The following is a 14,410-nucleotide window of genomic DNA, read 5'->3' on the forward strand; positions in this document are numbered from 1 at the left end:
AAGAATTGAAGTAAATTGGTCAGGCAAGATTTCCCCACACAAAAGCCGTGCTGACTCGGTCTCAGTAATCCATGTCCTTGGATGTGCTCTGTAATTTTGTTTTTGATAATAGCCTCTACCATTTTCCCCGGCACCGATGTCAGACTCAGCAGTCTATAATTTCCCGGATCTCCCCTGGAACCTTTTTTAAAAATCGGGTTTACATTGGCCACCCTCCAATCTTCCGGTACCACGCTCGATTTTAAGGATAAATTGCATATCACTAACAGTAGCTCCGCAAGCTCATTTTTCAGTTCTGTCAGTACTCTAGTATGAATACCATCTGGTCCAGGAGATTTGCTACTCTGCAGTTTGCTGAACTGCCCCATTACGTCCTCCAGGTTTACCGTGAAGTCAGTAAGTTTCTCCGACTCGTCTGCTTGAAATACCATTTCCGACACCGGTATCCCACCCAAATCTTCCTCGGTGAAGACCGAAGCAAAGAATTAATTCAATCTCTCCACTACGTCTTTATCTTCCTTGATCGCCCCTTTTACCCCTTGGTCATCCAGCGGCCCCCGATTCTTTTGCCGGCTTCCTGCTTTTAATATATCGAAAAATTTTTTGCTATGTTTTTTGCCTCTAATGCTATCTTTTTTTCGTAATCCCTCTTGGCCTTCTTTATCTTAAAACAATTCAGGGAGCGAATTTGTGAAGGGACTGAATGCTGTTGAACTGTATGTGTTTCTTTTACCAAGGTTTTTAGAAATCTAGCGTTTTCCCCCTGCCCTTCAGCCAGACGAGTTTCCGAGCTCCAGGCGCTATCATGTCGAGAACCCTTCCTGCAGTTCACTGAGGCAGGAGTGTCTATCCTGCCCAAGATTGTTTCTCGTTTCCATGTGAATCAGCAGCTCTGTCTACCCTCCTTTCGTAGGGAGGACTACCCAGAGGAGAACTCTGCTCTCAAATATCTAGATGTGAGACGAGTCATCATCAGATACTTGGAAGTGACCAATGATATCCGGAAGTTGGATCATCTGTTTGGGCTGTTCGCAGTTCCTCGTAAGGGTCTGCAGGCATCCAAGCCTACAGTGGGCACGATGGGTCAAGGAAACCATTGCAGCAGCTTATGTGGCCGCAGGGAAGGTGCTGCCTATCCAGCTGAAGACTCACTCCACTAGAGCACAGGCGGCCTCGATGGCAGAGGCCGGGTCCGTCTTCTTGGAAGAGATTTGTAAGGCGGCAACTTGGGCTTCGGCTCATACCTTCTCCAGTCATTACCGCTTGACTGTGGCTTCTCGGGCGGAGGCCCGGTTTGGAGCTTCAGTGTTGCGGTCAGGGATTTCTATGTCCCGCCCTGGGTGAGTACTGCTTCGGTACATCCCACCAGTCTATGGATTGATCAGCATGATGAATTGGAAGGTAAAATTATGTATCATACCTGATAATTTTCTTTCCATTAATCATAGCTGATCAATCCATAGCCCCTCCCAGATATCTGTACTGTTTATATTCTGGTTGCATTTCAGGTTCAAGTTTAGTCTTCAGTTCCTGTTCAGGAGGTCTTCATGTTCAAGTTTTTTCGATTGAATTCTTCTGGAGTTGACACGATTTTGTGTAACAGTGATTACTACTACTACTATTTAGCATTTCTATAGCGCTACAAGGCATACGCAGCGCTGCACAAACATAGAAGAAAGACAGTCCCTGCTCAAAGAGCTTACAATCTAATAGACAAAAAATAAAGTAAGCAAATCAAATCAATTAATGTGAAAGGGAAGGAAGAGAGGAGGGTAGGTGGAGGCGAGTGGTTACAAGTGGTTACGAGTCAAAAGCAATGTTAAAGAGGTAGGCTTTCAGTCTAGATTTAAAGGTGGCCAAGGATGGGGCAAGACGTAGGGGCTCAGGAAGTTTATTCCAGGCGTAGGGTGCAGCGAGACAGAAGGCGCGAAGTCTGGAGTTGGCAGTAGTGGAGAAGGGAACAGATAAGAAGGATTTATCCATGGAGCGGAGTGCACGGGAAGGGGTGTAGGGAAGGACGAGTGTGGAGAGATACTGGGGAGCAGCAGAGTGAGTACATTTATAGGTTAGTAGAAGAAGTTTGAACAGGATGCGAAAACGGATAGGGAGCCAGTGAAGGGTCTTGAGGAGAGGGGTAGTATGAGTAAAGCGACCCTGGCGGAAGATGAGACGGGCAGCAGAGTTTTGAACCGACTGGAGAGGGGAGAGGTGACTAAGTGGGAGGCCAGCAAGAAGCAGATTGCAGTAGTCTAAACGAGAGGTGACAAGGGTGTGGATGAGGGTTTTGGTAGAGTGCTCGGAAAGAAAGGGGCGGATTTTACGGATGTTGTAAAGAAAGAAACGACAGGTCTTGGCAATCTGCTGGATATGAGCAGAGAAGGAGAGAGAAGAGTCAAAGATGACCCCAAGATTTCGAGCTGAGGAGACAGGGAGAATGAGAGAGCCATCAACAGAAATAGAAAATGGGGGGAGCGGGGGGGAAAATGAGAAGCTCGGTTTTGGACATATTTAATTTCAGGTGGCGTTGAGACATCCAGACAGCAATGTCAGACAAGCACGCTGAAACTTTGGTTTGGATGCAAGGTGAGATATCAGGGGTAGAAAGGTAGATTTGGGAGTCATCAGCATAGAGATGGTAGGAAAAGCCATGGGATGAGATTAATGAACCAAGGGAAGAAGTGTAGATAGAAAAGAGGAGGGGACCAAGAACAGAACCCTGAGGTATGCCGACAGGCAGAGGGATAGAAGTAGAAGAGGATCCACCAGAGTGAACACTAAAGGTGCGGAGGGAGAGGTAGGAAGAGAACCAGGAAAGGACAGAGCCCTAAAATCCAAATGAGGACAGGGTATCGAGAAGTATGCTGTGATCGACAGTGTCAAAAGCGGTGGAAAGATCAAGAAGAATGAGGATGGAATATTGACCTCTGGATTTAGCCAGTAATAGGTCATTGGAGACTTTAGTAAGCACAGTTTCGGTTGAGTGGAGAGGGCAAAAACCAGATTGTAGTGGGTCAAGAATAGCATGTGAGGAGAGAAAATCAAGGCAGCGGCGGTGAGAGGTTTAGAATATGACAGATAAAAGGAATAAGAGCAGGAGAGATGGCATTAAGAAGGTGGGTGGGAATGGGATCAGAGGAACAGGTGGTACATTTTGAGGAAGAAAGGAGAAGTGTAGTTTCCTCAATAGTAACTTCAGGAAAGGAGGAAAGGGAATGAGGGGAAGGAGAGAGAGGGGAACGGACTAGTGGAGGGAGAGGTGGTGAGGTAGAGAAAGCAAGGTTTATCTTTTGAACCTTGTTGTGAAAGAATTCAGCAAGGGTCTGAGGAGATAATGAAGGGGGAGTTGGGGGAGGGGGCACCTTGAGGAGAGAGTTCAATGTGGTGAAGAGAAGTCGAGGATTAGAGCCAAGAGAGTTGGTCAGTTGGATATAATAATCCTGTTTGGCACGTAAAAGAGCAGATTGGAAGGAGGTCAGCATGAACTTAAAGTGTAAGAAATCATCAAGGGCCCGAGATTTCCGCCAGAGGCATTCGGCGGAGCAGGTACAGGAACGTAGGTAGCGGATATTAGAAGTCAGCCAAGGTTGGGGTTTTGTACGCCTTACAGGGCGGGTCATCAAAGGTGCAAGAGTGTCTAAGGCAGAGGATAGAGTATTGTTGTAAGAAGAAACAGCTTCGTTGACAGATATGGATGGTGCCACAGTAGAGAGGAGGTTTGAAACATAGGAGGATAGAGATGAAGGGTCAATATCGTGAAGATTCCTAGATAAATTAGATAAGATAGGACGGGACTGGGAGGGAGGAGATTTAAGTGTGAAAGTTATAAGATGGTGATCAGAGGAGGGAAGATCAGAGGCAAGGAAACTAGAAGGTGAACAGTTGGAGGAGAAGATGAGATCAAGACAGTGACCATTTTGATGAGTGGGGGAGGTGGAGCATAGTTGGAGATTGAAGGAGGACGTTAAAGCGAGCAACTTGGAAATATAAGAGTTGGAAGGATCATTAGCAGGAATATTAAAGTCACCAAGGATGAGAGAGGGGGAGGAAGGATCATGGAAGAAGGCAAGCCAGGCGTCAAAGTCACTGAGAAAGGATGAAAGAGACTTATCAGGGGGACGATAAATGACCGCTATTCGAAGAGGCAGAGGAGAGAAAAGGCGGATAGAGTGGACTTCAAAGGAGGAAAAACAGTGAGATTGAGGTGGAAGAAGGGGTTGAAATCTGGAGGAGGGAGAGAGAAGTAGTCCAACACCGTCCCCACGGCCAGCAGGGCGAGGAGTATGTGAAAATAGATAACCGCCATGGCACAGGGCTGCGACTGAAGCAGAGCCATCAGGGCAGAGCTTGTTACAGATAGAGCGGGCATTCCATAGGGCGCAAGAGAAGGGCAGAGAAGAGGAGGGGAGTAGAGAAATAGAGATGAGGTTAGAGAGGTCGCGGTGAGATCTGTAGAGTTGGGATAATAGTTGGTGAGGGGGGCCAGGATTGGGATTGATGTCACCGGCTGAGAGTAAGAGAAGGAGTAAAAGAGAGCAGAGGAGAGTAGGAGAGGTGTGGCCACGAAGGCGTCGAAGGCGAGAGGTATTTAGGTGGAATGGGGAAGGCAAAATGGACGGAAGAAAGAGGCGGAGATTAAAAGCCAAGAGGGAGGAAGAGGGTAGGAGAGAAGGTGAGGTGATGAAGTCAATGGATGGGAAGTGAGTTCCTGTAGCGGAGAGAGGTAGGGGTGAGGGAAAAGATTAGGAAGGGACAGAGCTAGGAAGAGAATGTGAATAGGGGCCATAAATGATTAAGGTACTTTAGCAACTGGAAAAAGATTAGATACAAAGAGAAAAATGCCCAACGGCGTGCGGCACCGATAGCCTGAGGGTCGCCTGATCCTAGCCAAAAAGCACCTGGAAACTCTGTGCACTTGGAGAGAAGGCCCTGGGAAGATCGGGTGGAACTCAGTGTTGCCAGGTGGAAAATTTTTTCCCCACCCAATCCAGCGTAAAAAAGCCCAAAACCCGCCCAAACTCAAACCCCGCCCCTGACACCCCCACGTCATCACCCCCGCCGTCATCAACCCCGCCGTCACCGGCCCCGCCTCCCCCATCATCGGCCCCGCCTCCCATGTCATCGGCCCCGCCCAAAACGTCACTAACCCCGCCCAAAACGTCACTAACCCCACCCCCCGCGGCCGAAAAAACCACGGAAAGGAAAAAAAAAAGAAGCCCAAAAAACCGCGACCCGCCGCGGGCAAAAATTTCCCGCGGCGGGTTGCGGAAAACCGCCCAATTGGGCGGTAAAACCGCCCACCTGGCAACACTGGTGGAACTGGACTCACCCCGGATACAGCTGTGAGGAAATGCAGAAGGGCTGCAAGTCCTCCACAGCACCTGGTGGGAGCGCTGGGCACCTAGGGCGGAGGCCCTGAGTGGATCGGAGTGGACCTGGGTGTCACCCCGGAGAAGGCTGTAAGGATATGCAGATGAGCTGCAAGTCCTCCACAGCACCTGAAAGGCAGCTGGTGGTAGAGCACCTCTCAGCTGAGGAAAGGCTTACCAGGGGTTAGGCCGAAGCCAGCATTCCTCCCCCTGAGGGTCGCCTGATCCTAGCCAAAAAGCACCTGGAAACTCTCTGCACTTGGAGAGAAGGCCCTGGGAAGATTGGGGTGGAACTGGAGTCACCCCGGATACAGCTGTGAGGAAATGCAGAAGGGCTGCAAGTCCTCCACAGCACCTGGTGGGAACGCTGGGCACCTAGAGCAGAGGCCCTGAGTGGATCGGAGTGGACCTGGGTGTCACCCCGGAGAAGGCTGTAAGGATATGCAGATGAGCTGCAAGTCCTCCACAGCACCTGAAAGGCAGCCGGTGGTAGAGCACCTCTCAGCTGAGGAAAGGCTTACCAGGGGTTAGGCCGAAGCCAGCATTCCTCCCCCTGAGGGTCGCCTGCATTCCTCTCCCCTCCGTTTTACGGGGCTGGATTGAGACCTAAATTCTGCCGGCGCTCCCTCCCGCTTCGTGCGGCAGTAGGGCAGCTTTATATCCCTCCCGCTTAGGCGATGTTAGGGTCAGCCAGTTCCTTCTGCGGTTGTGGTCGCAGGATAAGCCAGATCCCCCCGCATCGGCGGGTGTGGTGTCCCTCCCCGCGGGGATAAGCTGGACGGATTCCCCTCCCCCACTTGTGTGGGGATGAGCTGGGTTGACTCCCCTCCCTCGTTTCGGCGGTGGTGAGCTGGGCAGTGTCCCTTTGTGGGTGTAATTCTCTTAAGTGCTGAGTCCTGCGGATGGAGCTTTGATATCGACATACTGAGGAGTTTCCGGCAGCACATGACCACATATAGGGAGGCAAAAGGATTGCTCTCTATCTCCATCTGCTGGTAGATGGACACAACCCACCAGTCTATAGATTGATCAGCTATGATTAATGGAAAGAAAATTATCAGGTATGATACATAATTTACCTTATATTTTCTTATACCTCCACATGACAACTCTCACTTTTTACAAAACAAAACTAATTTGTACTGACTTAATTTTTTACAAAGCTGACGTGATGTGCTCTTTGTAAATTTGATGTCTGCCACACATGTTTTCATTTGTTTTGTCTGTCTGCTAGAATGGCTTTAATTTCTCAGAGATCTGGGAGAAGGGAGTCGATCAACATGGCAGCTCCTAAATGGTCGGTGGTCTTCATTCTAAAATGTATGAAGACAAAGACCTCAATATGTATGGTTTGGAAGAAAGGTCGCAGAAGGGAAATACAGAAATTCTTAAATACCCTGTCACATGTATGCATGGGAGGCAAATCTTTAATTTGAAGGGAAGTGTAGGAATGAGGGGGCATAAGATGGAGAAAGGGGAGAGACTCGGGAGTAATTGAAGGAAATAATGCTTTATGGAAATGGTGGTGGATGCATGGAATAGCCTCCCAGTGGAGATGGTGAAGACTATGTCTGAATTCAAGAAAACATAGGACAAGAATGTAGGATCTCTAATGGAAAGGAAGGGAGAGTACATGGTACAGATGGGTGGACTTTATAGGCCATGTGGTCTGTATCTGCAATCATCTTTTTTTTTTTTGTTCCCCCACTATGCTATGTGTGTATGGGTGCAGAAATAGTATAAGCTGCTCTGTGGCTATTGGCAAATTAATTTGCACAGAAAAGATTTGCAAACACTTTGAAGACATTATGTATGTGCTGTACTAGAAAAAAAAATACTCAAGGTTTTTTTTGACACTTCATATGCTACCTGCTTGGGAGCACTATGTTTCTTGTGAGGTACTTCTTTCTACCATGTGGAGGCAGCTGTATTTGTGACATCACTTTTCGCATGGCGTGAGTGGAGGAGTAGCCTAATGGTTAGTTCAGTGGCCTGAGAACCAGGGGATCTGGGTTCAAGTCCCACTTTTGCTCCTTGTGACTCCGGGCAAGTCACTTAACCCTCCATTGCCCCAGGTACAAAATAAGCACCTGTATGTAATATGTAAAATGTTTGATTGTAACCACAGAAAGGTGGTATATCAAATCAGAAAAAAAATCCCACCCCTTTTCTCTTGAATTTTAACTTGAGAATGACACTGTCAAAGTGGTGGACAAAGATGGCTGCCTCTGTGTTTTGGGCCCATAGAGGGCACCATATTGGATGCATCATAGGATGTAGCTAAGGCAAGGTTTGACATGACGTGAAAGCTTATGGGTTGAAATGTCCCAGGTGGTTAGAGGCCAACTTAAACCAGGATTCTTCGTTTTGACTGAAATAGAATCAGCAGCTAAGATTTGCAGGTTTATTCTGAAACTAAAACAAAAAATGGTACCATCTCCTCTCTTTCTCCCAGCAGAGTACAGGTCCTTCTTGGCTGCTGGCACTATCCTCCCCCCCCCCCCCCACAGACCAGGTCCCGACAGGCCGGGCCAATCCCCGCCCTGCTGAAAGAGAGCATTTACCACCATACTACCCCCCAACCACCCAAAGGCCCTCCCTGGGCTCATCTTTAATTGCCCTGGTGGTCTAGTGGCCTCTTCAGGGCAGGAGCTATCCGAGTTGCTCATCCCCACTGGTTCCTCCATAAGCATGGCTGCTGAGAGTTCCCATGGTAGCCTTGGGCTGGCTTGGTGGCACCCGCTGTCTTCCAGCAAGGCAAATGCCTGGCCTGGCCTGCCTGGAACTAGGCTTTGCAGGGAGGAAGCGGACTAGTGGTGTTGATGACCCAGCGACCCCTGCTCTTGGGAGGAGGATTCAGTGTGGGTGGGGGGTGGGGTTTCAGCACGTGCATTTTTGGCTGAAACCAGAACTCTGATTTCAGGCTGGTTTCAGAATCAAAATCAGGTGGGCCTTTACTATTTGGTGAACACTGGCTGAAAGGATCAGAATTGGGCATGACCACCTCTCAGAAACGCAAACTACATTTGACACATCCACATGCAAATGCTCAGCATGAGAGTACTCTGTTCCTTTAGTAATTATTGTAGAATGCACAGACCTTTTTCAAGTATAACCTTGAAGATAGACTGACCTGTTTTTAGTTATTGAAACATAAGTTATAGGAATAATCACTCCACTTGGAAGTATCCCATTTTTCCCTAAGGATTCAGCTAAAATCCAAGTTGGGGTATTAGACCTAGTGACAGGATAGGTTAATTTAGTTCAATGTGGTGCTTAGTTCTTGTCAGCTGGGTAGTCTGAAATGACAAAATGCATTTATCTTATTTGGTGGTAAATCCAACTCCACTAATTCTATATCATTGTAAACCAGCACCACTGTGTTGTAAAACAAGGTTGATGAAAACTGACATGCTGTTTTTCAATCCATATTATTTATTGGGCTTGATATACAGCCCTTTGAGAGAGACTAATCAAAGTGTTTAACAATAACATGGTTGAAAACTAAAAAATTCCATATGGTAATTTAACAGACTCAATATAGGGCAACACAGAAGAAAGGGAAACCATGCCATAACCACCTTTGTCAGAACTGACATTTAACCTCCACCAAAAAGCCAGAATAAACAAAAATGAGTTTTTAACTTTCTTGAAAGATTCAAGTCTGGGTTCCAGTTTTATAAGAGCAAGGAGTGAATTCCATAATGCAGGGTGTTCGAGTGGAGTTTAATGAGAGAGGTAGGTTTGAGATTTTAATGTATGAGATGAACAGTAAGGAATTAAAAGGTTAGCCAAATATTGTGGCTGTCCAGAATAAAATACATTATGTGAGTCAAAATCAGGACTGTCTGGAGACAACTGCATCACTGATGTGTATTGAGAAAAAAAAAAAAAGCTAGCTAGAATAGTCCAGTTCAGCTCACTGATCAGACTGGGCTGGGATTGCAGAATTCAGTCAGAAAATCCATGTTCGTTTTACTGTACCAGAGGCTGCTTGTTTATCACCTCTCTCATGTTATGTGTTCAGTAATGCAAAAATTAAGTTCTCCTAGGTTTAATATACTTTTTATACCACCTTTAAATTTGTGATCAAGGTGGTTTATAGTATTCATAAAATAGATTGTAACATGGTTTTAATTCAGGAAAAAGCTGTTGGACAACTGTGATCTTTTTGTAAAAGATCAAGTAGACCAGAAAGGAATCGGAAGGTGACGTTTGAGCTTGTTGTGGTCCTGCTGTTTAGGAGTATGCATTTATTTTTGTCCTACACCATCATTCTACCTTAAAAAAATACATGGCTATACCCTGCTCCGTCTTTTTGCTTTACTTGATTCTTGATTCTGCAGACCTGAGCTCCCTAGTTGTATACATAAGGGGAGGATAGAAGCTCCCATTGTCTTTTGTATGAATGAAAATCACAGCTTTGAGCTGCATAATTTTTGTGCTCTTGAGCAAAAGGTGATGGGGTCATAGGGAGCTAGCAGTAGGGTGGGCCAAAAGTGGATTTTCTAGTTGAATTTTTTATTCCTAGCTGGTTTGAACAGTGAGCTGGACTGAGCAATGTGTTTTGTTTCATTAGTGAATTAATGGTCTTCGGGCTTTAAAAATGATTTTCTGATGTTTGTTACTATAGTGCGTTCTTGCTATTCACACAGATATGGTTTAAAAAATGTTGCAAACTGCGAAACTCAATGCATTGTTTCTATGTGAAATATAGGGTTAGGTTTCTGCTAATTTCTGGTTTTGTGAAAATTCAAAAAGTGAAGCATTGTGCCTAACAAATACAGGGTTAGGTTCCAGCTTGCATTTTTGTTATCAGGCACTTAAAAAAACTGCGTACTGAACCAAATACTGTGTACTGATTAGGTCTGTAACAAATATTCTTATTCTATTTGGTTTGGCTCCAAATACATTTTATATTCGGCTGAATAGTAATTTTAAAATTGAATATGAATAATCCAGGGTTCTACTATGCGAAATCCTACTGAAATGAACATTTATCTCCGATTTCACATTGCTTCTTTTATTATTTATATTAAAGCTCAGTGCCCATTATTCATATTCGATATTTGGCCAAATATTTTTCATTATTCGTATTTGGCTGAATAGTAAAATATGTTATTCGGTACAGCTCTAATACTGAATACAAATTAATTATATGCAGTAACATTAAAACAGTGACTACTGAAAGAAACATGCACAGAAAATAGTGCAGGAAAATAAATCAGCATTATACATTGGCAACTGCATGAGAGGGAAAGGTTTGTGCCTCCTGCAACGTAGAAAATGACTAAGATGGCAAAGTTGGCAGATCTGCCTCTGGATTCTGGCTCTTACGACTCACTGACTGGAAGAATTGTGCCATTCCTGTGAGCTGGCTTTCTTCTTCAAGTCCTTAAGTGTCTTGGTGTAAGTTGCAAATGCCGACTTTGCAAGATGCTTGCGTTTTAGACTGCACTGTAGCATGGGATCGCATTCCTCCATTTCGCTGAACATTGTATCCAACCTTGACACGAACTCTGCAATTTTGCGGTTGTGTGAGGCACAATTTTTGGAGCCTTGGGCTGAATTTCTTCTGTTGTTATCGCTGCCTCTTGACATCTTGTTGTGCCATCTTATCTAGGTCTTCTGCTGGGCACTATTGCAGTCTTGGCCAAAATTTCCTCCACATCTTTGCAGTCTTGGCCAAAATTTCCTCTATATCTTCTTGTGTCGTCCTCAAAGCCCACTCCACTGATTGTGCAAAGTGCATTGTTTTCTGCGCCTTTTCTCTCGTTTTCCACAACATCTTCAAAGCCCTCAAAGTTTAACGCAGTTAGGGCAAGTTAGCTTGGCCCAGGCCAAGCCAACATAGTCAATGACATAAATCTTCCGCATGTAGTGACACTTGAAAGTCTTTATAATTCTTTGCTCGAGAGAGTGGATGACAGAAGTAATGTTTGGGCATATGAAAAGGACTTTCCTTAGCGTCCCTCCGGACCAGACCAGGATTGGACTGATGGGTTGTGCTCGCCTTCCAGCAGGTGGAAGGACTTTTGTGTCTGGTTGAGCATTTTCTAGGGCTTTGTGACAATGTACTGGGGAATTATCCAAAATCTGCAAAACCTTGAAGGTGAGGTTTTTGTGGTGGAGAATATTGTTCAACGTCTGGGTTGAAACAATTGTTGAACCTGTCCCAGAACGTTTCGGACATCATCTAAGTTATTCGGTTCCATCTCCAATGGGTTGGCATGTGGTTCAGGTTCTTTCCTGTCAGTGCATGAAGATTTTGTGCTCTGCAAACCATGAGAGGCTTGCATTTGAAATCGCCCTTGGCGTTGACACACAGTGGAAGGGTGGTGCGGTCTTTAAATGATTTAATGCTTTAGATGACATTTTCATGTTAGTTTCCCAGTCTGTTTGTTAAACAAGCCAGTCTCCTTGGCGTTGAAGACCTGTTCAGATGCATAATCCTTTTCTTCTGTCACACTTAGCAAATATTTTAAAATTTCTTCAGCAGCTTTGTTGTCGTTGGAACCTACCTCATTGGAAAACTTTACATTTTTAAGCACATATTGCCTTTTAAAACACGCAAACAGCCAGAACTAGCAGATAAGGGTTTAATGTTTTCTTGACCCTGTGACTTGTTTATAAATTTCTTTGGCATTGATTCTCACAACAACGCTATCCACTGTGCTTTATTTTTTTATCATCTACCATTTGCATAACCCACAAATGTAGCTGCTTTTTTTCCCATCTTTTCCATTGAGTGATCACAAACCATAGATGATGTTTTAGCACTTTCTGTTTCAGCCTCACAAACAGACCGGATGTTAACGAATCAACAATCTGATTCATTGAACTCAATGCCAACAGCATTAATGAAATGCCAGAATGAACCTTATCTATAACATATTTTATCACTAAGGCATGTCTCAGATTTCTTGTGTTTATGAGTTCTAGCTTGAGACTTACTTGCAGAATGCTAAGGTTCCATTTTTAGTTCTGATACATAAATGCCAGTAACAAGGATGACCACTTCCCCAGCAAGCTAATGACTCCACTCCTTTTGGTTCAGATATAAACACCAGCAAAGCGAAAGAGAGAACTTTTTTATGTGAAGTTGTCTTTGGTTATATTTGAAATATCAATCAACAATAGGCAATGGGTACTCTCATGTGACATAAGGTTAAAATATACAAAATAATCCTGCAAAAGCAACACATGTAATAAAACACAGAACATTTCAACAAATCCCTCCCATCGCTCCCTGTCCGCTCCTTCCTCAGAAGATTCCTTACGTGAGCGATGCTAGCAATTCGATTTCTAAGTCATTTGTCAAAATACAGCGGACTCTTAAAGTAACCAAGAATGATGTCCATAATGTCAGGAAATGGCGTTTAACTGGTTATCCCCTTGTCTCCACAGAAAGTTGCTCTATGCATAGAAGTTCATGCATTTGGGATCTCCATTGAGTCAAAGTAGGTGGGTCAGGTTAACCCTTTAGTGTCCAATGTTCCCGTAATAAGCCATATGAGAACACATTGATGGGAACATTGGACACTAAAGGGTTTAGATCCATTGGAGTAAAATACATCGTTTGGCAATTAGAAAAGCTTTGTGAAGAAATAAGCCAATAAGACGGGATCCCTCATAAATATGTGACACATAGACTAGCCCTTGGACTAGTCTGTTAGACTCCTATACATGTTCATTAGGGGTGTCCAAAGTGTCTCCCAAACTTTTTTTTTAAATTGGGCAGCATTCCCAAATGCAATGTTTATAAGATCCTGCTTTTTCTCCACATTTGACACAAGATCCATGCCTTGGACAGCCGGGATGGGTAGATTTACATTCTTAATAGAAATTTATAATGGCGCTCCTGTAGCTACATGCTTTCTGTTATAAGAGGTGCAGAGCGAAAGCTAAGGAGAAACTTCTTTCAATATCTTGGAAACTGAAATCTGTAATCCACAGGGCTACTATTTGATGTAGTGGATGTAATACACATGGAATTGTTAGGGCCTCATAATTATGTCTCACAAGACCCTTGTTAATTGCTAATATAGGCCATGATTCCTCAAACTGAGAGTCCTTAAATGCTTCCGGATATTTCTTCACTACAGAGTCTGCATAGTGTTGGTGTTGTTGATGGCGATACCAGTCTGATGCCGGTAAGTCATAAGCCTCGCGCAGTTGTTCAAAAGATAAAGATGTCTGGCCATCCACATCAACGTCTATCAACATTAGCTTGTTGCCAATGTACAAAATCATTGCCACAAAGTCTTGGCTCAAAATCGGCATTTCCCCTAATTGGGAGATATTTAGAGCGATTGACAGGAAGGGGAAAATGCTGTTAAAATCATCGCCACGCCCATCATAGAGGGCAAACCACTGGATGTTTCTGTAGAATCTCAGGAAGCTTCCGTGTCCAAGCTTGAACAATGTAATTGAGGAATAAAGTCGGCGATGGTGTTTGTTCAAAGGTTATATCACAAAATATTGATATATGAAAAATCCAGTCTCTGACAAATTGCATGTTACAAGTAACATTGTACAGTCAGATATCTGGTAAGCCCATTCCACCCTCCCGTCTCAACAGCTCAAGTTGTTTCAGAGAGGCCCGTGGGCATTTACCATCCCACAGGAAAGGGAAATGGGACTTGGTATACCGCCTTTCTGTGGGGTTTACATAGAATATACAGGTACTTATTTGTATCTGGGGCAACGGAGGTTTAAGTGACTTGCCCAGAGTCACAAGGAGCTGCAGTGGGAATCAAACCCAGTTTCCCAAGATCAAGGTCTGCTGCACTAACAACTAGGCTACTCCTCCATGGATCATCTGATTCCAGCGTCTCCTATCTTGTAGCCATAAGATAATAGGTAAATTTTGAAGTATGTAAAGACATTTTGGTAACGCAATCATCTTTAGTAAATAGATTTTACCGCATAGCGACACCGAAAGGACTTGTTTTAAAATGCACATTTCCACAAAAGCGAAATAACTTATTTTAAAATGTTAATTTCTGCGATTAGCTGGGAACTCAATACGAAAGGCGATTTGT

At 44.6% G+C, this 14,410-nt stretch overlaps 1 protein-coding gene across 4 annotated transcripts in view; it reads left to right on the forward strand.

The window, feature by feature from the left end:
* Nucleotides 1–14,410, forward strand: part of UBR4 (ubiquitin protein ligase E3 component n-recognin 4) — a 314,627-nt gene that overhangs the window by 1,937 nt on the left and 298,280 nt on the right. The window lies entirely within an intron of this gene.

Source organism: Microcaecilia unicolor, chromosome 13 (genome assembly GCF_901765095.1).
Source record: "Microcaecilia unicolor chromosome 13, aMicUni1.1, whole genome shotgun sequence".
Taxonomy (NCBI): Eukaryota; Metazoa; Chordata; class Amphibia; order Gymnophiona; family Siphonopidae; genus Microcaecilia; species Microcaecilia unicolor.